This window comes from Dermochelys coriacea, chromosome 10 (assembly GCF_009764565.3).
Source record: "Dermochelys coriacea isolate rDerCor1 chromosome 10, rDerCor1.pri.v4, whole genome shotgun sequence".
NCBI lineage: Eukaryota > Metazoa > Chordata > Testudines > Dermochelyidae > Dermochelys > Dermochelys coriacea.
Genome location: NC_050077.1, coordinates 24,033,389 through 24,045,744, shown reverse-complemented (window position 1 = coordinate 24,045,744; position 12,356 = coordinate 24,033,389). Strand labels below are relative to the sequence as shown.

Below are 12,356 nucleotides of genomic sequence, written 5' to 3'. Positions count from 1 at the left end.
GTTCTGGAAGGCAACTTTAGCATCCCAAACTCTTCCACTAATTGTCAATTCTTCATTTTCTGGGATCAAAACAGTTTTACCAAGGAAAGATGTTCTACTTATTTTATCCTGTGCTCACTGCATTTAGGTGACGGTAATTTTACCCTGCCATGTCAACTCCTGTCCTCTGCCCATTAATCACAAACTAGCTCTTCATATCATTTCCATCTGGGCTATGTACTTAGGAGAAAGCAAGAGTACCCCTGAGTTTTTAGAGTACACAGAATCCAAAATTCAGAGATACAGTATCTCTGTGCAGTCTTTTCAGAGTTTCAAATTCTAATCCACAAGCAGTTGTATGGAAGCTTAAAACCCTTGAGTATTCCGACTTTATGGCAGCAGCCAGATCATGTCCATGCATCTCCAAATCAAGGTGATTATCCAATTTCATAGGGACATTGAATAAGTTTGAATAACTGAGCGAATTCAGTGTAAGACAGGAGAGGATCTTACCCTAACTTGTTGTTCAGGATCTGGTAAAGAACTTCCCAACCATTTGAGATTTGTTAGAGTGCAGGAAGAAGAGCAAATGTCCATGAGTTAAAATTTGATTTCAAGCCTTAGCTGTATTTTCTACGTCATTAGTAGAACAAAACTGAATCAGGAGAAGTGTTCCATTTTTTAGGAACTCCAAGTAGTATCAAGGCTACATGTTTTGAAGTTAGTAGAAAAAACTTTTTATGGATTGGCATGAGAGGTTTGCAAAAAGAAAAGGAGTACTTGTGGCACCTTAGAGACTAACACATTTATTTGAGCATAAGCTTTTGTGAGCTACAGTGAAGTGAGCTGTAGCTCACAAAAGCTTATGCTCAAATAAATTTGTTAGTCTCTAAGGTGCCACAAGTACTCCTTTTCTTTTTGCAAATACAGACTAACACGGCTGCTACTCTGAAACATGAGAGGTTTGTTACCTTATGATGTATCACAAGATTCTTGATTTAATCACAATAACTTATTTTACTCAGTGTTGTTGTGCAACATCTCATGGCATCTTGTGACATATCCCATGGTAACATAGAAGCCAGTTCAGGTTTTCATTGTACCTTTGTCCCTAAACTTGTATAAAATTCACTGGTTTGTAAGAACAGACTGGAAACTTGCATTTTTTAAAATCTAGTATGCACGACTTCTTTTCCATGGCCAATAATCTTCAATTAGAAAAGTAAAATAAGCTGGTTCAGTTAGTGGATTTTTTTTTTCTTCAAACTAGCAAAAGCTTTCTCTGCACACTTGTCAACCTGCTAAGGCCTAAACATGGGACAATGTGCAAGACACAAAATTCAGGAAACTTAATACTGTTAGATTAATTCCTTTAGTGAAAAGAATTAACTTCAGTTTCATTATCTGAAGCTATTTAACATTACATTTGCAGGGTGCAATTTTGGGACTAAATTGAGAGTCATTCTTTAAGATGAGGGACAGATAAATAAGAGACTCTGGATGCTTTTCCATTTGGATAAATGTGTCATACTTTTTAAACAGGCTAGAATATTAAAATAAGCATCATAAAACCAAATAAATAGAAGTGCCTCTCAGATGTTCTTTGGGACACTGCCTAGCACATTCTGCAATTATTTTCTCCTTCAAAGTATGCAACTACAACAGATTCCAGGCAGTGGAAAAAACAGGCCTACTATTTGCTTAAGTTGTTCATTAGCCAGCTGTGATGATTGAAAGTATTTTGGCAAGTATAAACTGTGGTTGGGCTTCTATGATAAATTAAGGGGGTGGGGGAGCTCCCTTTTATGGACACCCACCCTGCCATTACCTATAAAATCCCTCTTAGTAGCTGTTCTCTAATTGCTCTACCTGTAAAGGGTTAAAAAGTCTCACTGCTATGCATAGATAAAAGGGATTGAGTGGGCACCTGGCCAAAAGAGCCAATGGGAAGGCTAGAATTTTTTTAAATTGAAAAAAGACTCCCCTTTTGTCTGTCGTTTTCCCGGGGAGAGGTGGACAGGGCAGCAGCTATGTAATAAGAAGCTTGGGCCCGGTATGAAAAATCATCAGTATCATACCTAGAAACTACTCATTTAAGACCCCAGATATGTAAATAGATCCGAAAATGTCTAGGAAGACGTGATTAGGTTTATCCCTTTTATTTCATTATGGCTTGTGGATTCTTCTGTGCTAGCCCCAGGTGCTTTTGTTTTGCTTGTAAACTTTAAGATGGACCTCAAAAAAGCTAGTCTTGGTGCTTAATCCTTGTAGTTGCTCTTTTAAAATCTAGCAATAGCCTGAGTTCACAGATGTATTTTTTTCTCTCTTTTTAATAATAAAATGTACCTTTTTTTAAGAAAGAATTGGATTTTTGTGTCTTAAAAGGTTTGTGCACATGTTGTTTAATTAGCTGGTGGCAACAGCTGATTTTATTTTTATTTTTCCTTAGCTCTTCCCTGGAGGGGGGTGAAAGGGCTTGAAGGTACCCCACAGGAAGGAGTTCCCAAGTGCACCTTTCTGGGCTCTCAAAGAGGTTCTGCACTTGAGTGGTGGCAGCAGCATTTACCAATACAAGGTCAGAGAAGCTGTAACCTTAGAAGTTTAATACAAGCCTGGAGTGGCCAGTATTAATTTTTAGAATCCTTGCAGGCCCCCACCTTCTGCACTCAAAGAGCCAGAGTGGGGAATTAGCCTTCACAGCCTCCATGATAACTTTGAACAAGCCAAGGATTGAAGTGTTAGTGGTTCTACTTTAATTAGCCTTCAATGGTATTAAAAATTTGACTGAATGTAATTATTTTGTACTCATTAATATTTGTCAGAGTGTAAATTAAATCCATAATAATAGGAGGAATTTAGTCAAGAATGAAATTCTGGTCTAATTCTTCCTCCCCTCTCCATGCTATGCTGGTGTGAATCCAGAATGCTAGATTTACACTGGTGTAACAGAAGCATTTGGCCCCTTGACCCATTTCTAAATATTCCAGGAGTGGTCCTGTTAAGACATGTTCCTGCCCCAAAGTTCATATCTACTCTTTTGCTCAGTCATTCAACCCTTACCCATGAGTAAATCCAGTCAGGGTTAGATTAAGGTAAACTACGTACACCCTCAATGGCTCTGTTCTCCACTTAGTGGCAACAGGGTCCCACCGTCATTCAGTGATTGCAGCAAGGACTCCATGCACTGTACCTAACCCTGTAGGCAGAGTATATCTATTTTGGAGGATGCGTGGGTGGGCCCTGCTGCATTCTCCTTCTCCTGCCACACAGTCCTTCACTGGGGTGATATTAGCCCTTTGGGGTACAAGGGGGCAGGAACAAAACAGGCAAGTTCTAGTTTAATTATTGAATTAGGAAATTTACTTTAGGCAACTAGATTTTAACATGTTAGCCTCTGAATACTCTTCAAATTATTAGCCCTGAGGATATGTAAAGTTATCAGGGAAATGAATACAGTGTATTATGCATATAAAGACATTGCCAAGAGACTGCAAGCTGGATTCTGTACTTGTATCAATAGTTCTCTGGTCAAAGAAGTGAGCTGCTATTGTTAGGTTTGTAGCAACCTGCTCATCACCTCTTTCTATATAGTTTTATGTTCTACAGAAGTTTTATAATTAGTCTAATTTGAAAAATTAAAAATGTCCTAACCAACTAATAAGAATGGCCATACTGGATCAGATAAATGGTCCATCTAAGCTAGGATCTTGTTTCTGACAGTGGCCAGTGGCAGATGCTTCAGAGGGAATGAACAGAAGAAGACAACTCTGAGTGATCCCTTCCCTGTCAGCAAGTCCAAGTTTCTGGCAGCCAGAGATTTTTGGGACACATGCAGCATGGGGACTTAAGCTGGCTTAACTATATGGCTCAGGCGTGTGGATTTTCCATACCTGAGTGATGTAGCTGGGTTGATCTTATTTTCTAGTGTAGCCCAGCCCTGTATAGCCTCCACTCTGCTGGACTTCTGGCTACACATCTCCTACTCTTAGAAGGGTTTTTTGGGTGGGGGTGGTTGTTTTTTTGCAGGGAGGGGATGTGAATGGATGTTCCCTACTCCCATACCAGGCCTAAGTAGGCAAAAAAAGTCAATTAATCCTGTGACAGGCTGCACCTGGAAGAGAGTCAGGGCTGAGATGGTCTAACTGGTGTTGAAGCCCCACTCAGCATGGGAAGCCTGAGCAGTATAAAACCAGTATAAAGCGCAAGAAGGAGCAGCAAGAAGGAACTCTGTAGTCCTAGTCTCACTAGAGTAGTGGGGAGTTGGTAACAGACGGGGGAGGGTCACTTATTGTCTCCTCCTCGGTAGTCTGGAGAACTCCCTTGCAAAACTTCCCTGTTTGCTGCTCCTGTTTATAGAAGTGGGGGTGTTACATTGACTTCTAATCTTCCTTTTGTCTTCTTGGTTCCCAGACAATTGAACATACTGGAGAACTTAGGAACAGAGAATGGTTTAAATGTGGTGCACATGCCAACCATATTCTGAACTAACTCTTTGTAACACTGTGCATAAAACCGTCAAACACCCATGCGACGCTGTACCCTGACTGATTTGAATTGATTCTGGTTTAGCGATTGTGCTGCACACAGCTGAAAGGGGGACTGCTGAGGTACACCCTGGATCCTTCACTAAGGAGACAAGCTAACAGTGTTTGTGTCTTATGAACAGAGGGTCACAGCCAAGCCTGGCTGTAACACACTGGAAGGACTTTTGTGTCTTACAGAACGTTGCTCCCCCAAAGTATCTAGTTAAGTCAATCTAGGTTCTAGAATGGATGTTTCATTTCATATGTAACCATTTGATACTTCTACTTGCTATCACTTGAATCTCTACAGTTTATTGAATAAAGTGTTACTTTTTTCACTGTAAACATATGTAAGTACTCTGCATTATGTGGCACAGTGATCTGAGGTGAAACTTGCAAGCTGGGGTGTACTGCTTCTTTGGTAGCAGCAAATATGTGAATACTGCGAGTGTCCAGTGGAACAGGGGTTGGACACGCCAGGAATGCTCAGGGGTTAGTGTGTGTTCATCTCTAACCTACAGAAAGAAAGAAGGGGGCCTGCATAGGCCTACAGGGAAGTACTTGTGTTGCCCCCAACAATCCATTGTCTTTACTCGTACACAAGGACCCCTCCTGCTGTTTTTTTTTTCCTGTCAATTTCCTCTTGAAGATTTCACAATCTCTTGATTAGCATTTGGCTCAGTATGCCAACAGGCATTCACTGTCAGATATACAATGTCCAATACACACTACTGGACGGAGAGAGAGAAGCATCCTGTCTGAGACGTATCACCTCCTGGTTACCTGCCTTAACAAAATTTTCAGTACAGGCAGTCCTCGACTTTCTGACGTTTGACTTATGATGCATGGTACTTACGACATTTCTGAATTGACACCCTGATTCAACTTACAACAATTGGTTTTGACTTTGACACTTGGTCCTGCAATGGAGTGGACTGCAGTTCCGAGTTACGACGTTTCAACTTATGATGCAATTTTCAGGAACCAATTGTGTCATAAGTCCGAGGACTGCCTGTACAGACAACGCTTTTTAAATATTATCCATATACACATTTTGCAGTGATTATGATGAATAGTGGGCTACTGGTTCCTGTAAAATTCTATACACCGTCTATGCCCTCTGCCAGTTGGCACCCAGAGGTTCTTGGGTCACACATAATTGAAATCTCTTCATGATCAAATTGAGCAAAACTGATGTTTTAACTGTAATGAGGTCCAAAATCAATACTACTTTAAAAAAAAACAACAACAGATTTATTCAGTGCACAAACAACCTATCTTTCAAAGACAGAACAAGTTCTACTACTAGGCACTTTAGTTTCATGGCAGGTCAGTCAGGTTATACCAGCAGTTTACCCCCACATGCTTTAAAATCCTTCTCTTGGATTCCAGTGTTCCAGTGACCCACAGGCCTCTAAATTCCTTCCTATCTTTGGAAAAAATCACATATGATGTTCCTGCTCCTTCAACCTACAGTCCCACTGATTAATATAAAGAGAAAACAAAGTATCTTAGAAATTCAATTTTGAACTATATAGCAGGGTGATCAATATGAGTGGTGGTACCCAAAACTGATCACTAACACAAATCAACCATCTCAAAGAAACTGTAGAATTTCTTAGGTTTATATTTTTGGGGAGGGGTCTTCTCCATTTTTAAAGGAGCTCCAAATGTTTCCTTCCACATCTTGCACTTTGGTCACCAGGTCTCATGAAGAAGTATGTGGGACTCTATGGAATCTTCTGGCATAGTTGTCTTTCTAACATTGAGGAGCAAGAGACTTGAGGCCAGTTTTACTGAAGTTGGAGCAGGGAAATTGGGGAGTAGCTGTAACTCTCCAAAAGCTCCAGAAAAGCCTTGTGAATGCCAGTTCATGGAGGGAGTGAATGAATCCAGGCATGTCCTAGCCCCACTCTGACTGAGAAGGAGCTTGGCCACTTTTTTCAGCATGACTGGACCCTCTTTCAGAATTTCCCCAGTGCAAAGTGTCAGACTTTGTTCTGTCAGGCCCTTCAGCAGTGTCTATGTTGGCAGAAATCTGGGGTCAGTCTGGCCAGTGAACTCTTCAGAATACTACTGAAAAGGCTGACCATATATTTTTGTTGCCCTACTTCTAGACACATTTGTAAGAGTACAGCTCAACAAGTGACCTCTACTGAAAACAGACTGCCGTTTATTCAAACTGTTATTCCAGATGTACTAGAACAGCTAGTGTGACTTATGCTGTTCCACCTAATTAGCCAAAAACAAAGGCAGAGTCTGTCTTTCCAAATGAAGCAAAATGCATCTAATTCAGTACAAGAGAAAGATATAATTGTTTTAACTTTGGCCAATGATATATAATATTGATAGCTATGTAATACTTTATGCTCATGGTTATAACATTTTCAAACTCTTTTGATTTTGGTTTAGAATCAGACACTAATTCTGTAGATAATGTAAAATTTACAACTAAATTGCCAAGAACAAGGGTGATAAATACATCTATTACCTGCAAAACAATCAGCCATAAACTGAAGAGAGCAGATTCTTCAACTGCTAATATTTCATTCCATAGTGATCCTGTCAGGGCCATGAGTTATTGTAGCATATGATTGGAATTAAAATTCAATTGAGAACAAGCAGCTTTATTCTTAGTGATTATTTCTCTCATCTTGATTTTGATCTGGTGCAATTGAAAGTGAAACTCGTGGCTGTCATGAGGTCAGGCTGTTCCAGAAGATGCATTACAAATATTTTGTTTGGCAAACTAACGGACCATTCATTAGGCAGAGATCAATCCTGTTCTGTATAGCTGTCATACTAATGTGGGCTGATGAGTCTGAAAGTGAGTATAATATGCTGCTTTTCATTGTTGTTCGAGATTGAAAATAAGGTTGTGGATTTTCAATCCCATTTAGGAAGATCTGGCATGCATTTTTACAGCCATTCCACAGGAGTATCTGGTATCCTCTGAAGTAATAGTCGTCTCTATGTAATCAGATGCTTCAGAGAACCCAGGCTGCAAATAAGCAGAATGCTCAGGCATCTACAAAATGCAGAAGGAGCTTCTTTCAAACCTGCACTCGTAATATTTAAGAGATAAACAATCAAATTTTAGAGAGGGAAGTCTCTATACACCCTGTTAACAAACAGTTGCTGTCACTTGCATATTAATGAATGCAGCAACTTCAACACCTGTAAAGATACTAGGACCAATTATTAAACAATCAATTTGTAAGCACCTAGAGGATAATAAGGTGATAAGAAAAAGACAGCATACATTTGTCAAGAGAAACTCATACCAAACCAACCTAGTTTCCTTCTTGACAGGATTGCTGGCCTAGTAGATGGGGGTGAGGGGGATGCAATAGAGGTCATATCTTAATTATTAGTAAAGCTGTTGACAGTCCCATATGCCATTCTCATAAGCCAACTAGGGAAATGTGGTCTAGATGAAGTTACTATAAAATGAGTGCACAACTGGTTGAAAGACCATACTCAAATAGTAGCTATCCGTGGTTTTCTGTTAAACTGAGAGGGTGTATCTAATGGGGTCCCGAAGGGGGTTAGTACTGGGTCTCAGAGTAGCAGCCATGTTAGTCTGTATTCGCAAAAAGAAAAGGAGTACTTGTGGGACCTTAGAGACTAACAAATTTATTAGAGCATAAGCTTTCGTGAGCTACAGCTCACTTCATTGGATGCATTAATGTGTTAACGAAAGCTTATGCTCTAATAAATTTGTTAGTCTCTAAGGTGCCACAAATACTCCTTTTCTTAGTAATGGGTCTGGTACTAGTCAAAATTTTCATTAATGACTTGGGCAATAGAGTGGAGAATATGTTTCTAAAAATTGCAGATGACACCAAGGTGGGAGAGGTTGCAAGCACTTTGCAGGACAGGATTAGAATTCAAAACAACTTTGACAAATTGAAGAATTGGATCTGAATTCAACAAGATGAAATTCTAGAGACAAGTGCAAAGAAGGAAAAATCAAATTTATCCCCCATTTTATAGCTATGACTGGCAAGCTGGTAATACTGCTGGAAAGGATCTCCAGGTAGTGGTGGATCACAAATTGAATATGAGCCAACAATATGATAGAGTTGTGTGAAAGGCTCATATCATTCTGGGGTGTATTGTATGTAAAATAATTGTTCCTCTTTACTCCACACTGTGTAGACAAATTGGAGGGAGTCCAGAGGATAGCAACAAAAAATAAGATTTAGAAAAATCTTATCTATGAGGAAAGGTTTTAAAAAAACTGCACATGTTTAGTCTTGAGAAGACTCAAGAGACCTGATAAGTCTTCAAATATGTTAAGGGCTGTTAAAAAGAGGCCAGGGATCAGTTCTCTATATCCACTGAAGGCAGGAGAAGAAGTAATGGGGTTAATCTGCAGCAAGGGAGATTTAGGTTAGATATTAGGAGAAACTGTCTAACTACAAAGGTTATAAAGAATCTAGCATAGTCTTCCAAGAAAAGTTATGGAATCCCCATCTTTGTTGGCTTTTAAGAACAGGTTTGACAAACACGTATCAAAGGAGGTCAAGATCAATGACTCTCAACCTTTCCAGATTACAGGACCCCTTTCAGGAGTCTGATCTGTCTTGAGTACCCCCAAGTCTCACTTCACTTACAAAGTACTTGCTTACAAAATCAGACTTAAAAATACAAAAGTGACACAGCACAGTATTACAGAAAAATTGCTTACTTTTTCATTTTTACCATATAATTATAAAATAAATCAGCTGGAATATAAATATTGTACTTGCATTTCAGTGTATACTGTATGTTATACAGAGCAGTATAAACAAGTCATGGTATGAAATTTTAGTTTGTACTGACTTCACTAGTGCTTTTTATATAGCCTGTAGAAAAACTAGGCAAATATCTAGATGAGGTGATATGCCCCCTGGAAGACCTCTGTGAACCCTTAGGGATATGCATACCCCTGGTTGGGAACCACTGGTCTAGGTTTACTTGGTCCTGCCTCAGTGCAGGTGAACATTTCTTGTTGTCAGCATGAACAGAGAATTAGTAGCTTCCTTAGTGTTACCTGGCTGAACTGGGGAGGGCTGTGGAACGTTCTTAGCAGCTATCTCCAAACAAGACAACCTCTAAAATTTACTACGGAGTGTTATGAGCAACATAAATTACTAAAGGCCATTTGCCTGAATCTGGCAATTAGTCTCTCTGAAGGAGAGAGGGCAGCACATCTGGAAAGAGGCACCAGCATGCAGCTGTAGGAAGGCAGATGGCTTTTAAAAATTCTAGTCTAGTTCAAGAGGAAAAAACATTTAACACCAGCAAGAATTTCATAAGCCAAAAATCTGTACTGAATTATATTTAAATATTTTGTGCTTCCACAAGGGGGGGCACAGTAGTCAAGATCAGCCCGAGTTCTTGTTGGAGTGTAGCAAACCCTGCAGTGAATCACATAGAAAGAGACTATCCCAGAAAAAGTTTACAATTGTATTGTCCAGACTTTAAGTTACTTGCAATAAAGTGAATTTCAAGTTTCTTCTGCCCTCCCTCTCCACCCCCAAGTACCTTTTGGATTTTCATAGGCTGAGCAATATCTTCTGATGAAGACTCTCTTCATGTTTTTTTTTAAAGTCCAAAATTTCAAACGCAAGATAGTTTCACAGAAGAACTAAAAGCTTTCCAAAGTGCTGCCTGATTCTTTGGGGAAGTGAATAGTTTTCAAGGACACTCTAGGCAGAGTTTCACAGGAGAAGGGCAACACCTTTTTAAGTTTCAGAGTAGCAGCTGTGTTAGTCTGTATTCGCAAAAAGAAAAGGAGTACTTGTGGCACCTTAGAGACTAACAAATTTATTTGAGCATAAGCTTTCGTGAGCTACAGCTCACTTCATCAGATGCATCCGATGAAGTGAGCTGTAGCTCACGAAAGCTTATGCTCAAATAAAATTGTTAGTCTCTAAGGTGCCACAAGTACTCCTTTTCTTTTTACCTTTTTAAGTGCCAGCTTTAGAAGGACCAGCTAAGCAGCAAAAGCCTAAACAAAAAGTATTTGTGGATGTCTCATTTTTAGAAATGTTTGTTCTAGACAAACCTCTGCTTTCTTGATCTCTCCCTTTCTTTGCTAGAAAAGCAATTCCTCTCCCTCCAGCAGTATAGAGATCCCTTTCCTCTCCCTCTCCACTAAATCCCATCTGGCAGCCAGCACTGCTTGCAAAACCTTTCTCTCATAATAAAATGCAACACCCCCCACCAACCCCTTCCTCACTAACCAGCAAGGCTACTCACGGGCTGCTTGTGGCCTCAGGAGTTGCCCAGAGATCTGAGCAGGGAGATGGTGGTGAGCAAGGCAGATCCGAGGGGAAGATGCTGCGGGACTCTGGGTTGTTTTGAAGGTCTGACTCTGACTCTCTCCAGCCCTCCCTCCCTGGATGAATGATGTCAGAAGCAAACTGGGTGTGGAAAGAAAATAATTTTCAAAAGAGCCTCTCAACTGCCTGGAAATGCGGAGGGGCGGGGGTGGGGTGTGGAGGGAAACCTGGAACAAACTTTTCCCGCCTGTTTCAATCTCTGAACACATACAGATAGTTAGATCTCCCTTTCCTGCATGTTAATGGCTATGCTTGGCTTCCAAACTCTTTGTATTGGGGGTCACAGACAGCTCCTGAGGACTAAAATTTCTAATTTCAGTCTCCACTGAGACTTGAAGGACTTCCCCTCTTTACCTCCCTCCCTCCCTTTTTTTTTTTTATATTGCCAGCCTAATAAACTGGCTTTGTCCAAGAGGAACAGGAAAGGTGGGATGCTACAGTAATAACCCATGAGATTAGGGAGAATGCACACACAGGCATAGGTTTCCCTTTAAAAAAGCTGCGGGATTTGCAAACAAGTTACTGTTTGTTTCTGCAGTTTAACAGAGATGTTCTCCACCTGGGCCACGCATACCCCTGCAGGTACCCAGGGGTCTTCCGGGAGTACATCAACTCATTTAGAGATTTGCCTAGTTTTACAACAGGCTACAAAAAAGCACTAGGAAGTCAGTGCAAACTAAAATTTCATACAATGACTTGTTTATAGTGCTTTGTATACTATACATTGAAATGTAATGTTTATATTCCCGTCCATTTATTTATGGTTATATGGTAAAAACACTTACTCTTTTTCAGTAAGTGTGCTGTGATACTTTGTATTTTTGTCTGATTTTTGTAAGCAAGTAGTTTTTAAGAGAGGTGAAACTTTGGGGTATGCAAGACAAATCACACTCCCTAAAGAATAGGGATCGAATGGCTAGGCAGCAGTTCTGCAGAAATTAGGGGTTACAGTGGATGAGAAGCTGGATATGAGTCAACAGTGTGCGCTTGTTGCCAAGAAGGCTAACGGCATTTTGGGCTGTATAAGTAGGGGCATTGCCAGCAGATTGAGGGACGTGATCATTCCCCTCTATTCAACTATGGTGAGGCCTCATCTGGAGTACTGTGTCCAGTTTTGGGCCCCACACTATAAGAAGGATGTGGAAAAATTGGAAAGAGTCCAGCGGAGGGCAACAAAAATTATTAGGGGGCTGGATCACATGACTTATGAGGAGAGGCTGAGGGAACTGGGATTGTTTAGTCTGCAGAAGAGAAGAATGAGGGGGGATTTGATAGCTGCTTTCAACTACCTGAAGGGGGATTCCAAAGAGGAGGGATCTAGACTGTTCCCAGTGGTAGCAGATGACAGAACAAGGAGTAATGGTCTCAAGTTGCAGTGGGGGAGGTCTAGGTTGGATATTAGGAAAAACTTTTTCACTAGGAGGATGGTGAAGCACTGGAACGGGTTACCTAGGGAGGTGGTGGAATCTCCTTCCTTAGAGGTTTTTAAGGTCAGGTTTGACAAAGCCCTGGCTGGAATGAT

The 12,356-nt window shown here is 40.5% G+C and overlaps 1 protein-coding gene across 1 annotated transcript in view; it reads right to left on the bottom strand.

The window, feature by feature from the left end:
* EMP2 (epithelial membrane protein 2) overlaps positions 1 to 10,896 on the bottom strand; it is a 33,577-nt gene extending 22,681 nt beyond the window's left edge. The window contains exon 1 of the mRNA XM_038420738.2: positions 10,752 to 10,896. The gene's annotated coding sequence lies outside the window, so the exon portion shown is untranslated. The remainder of the gene's footprint in view (positions 1 to 10,751) is intronic.
* Positions 10,897 to 12,356: the final 1,460 nt, after the last annotated feature.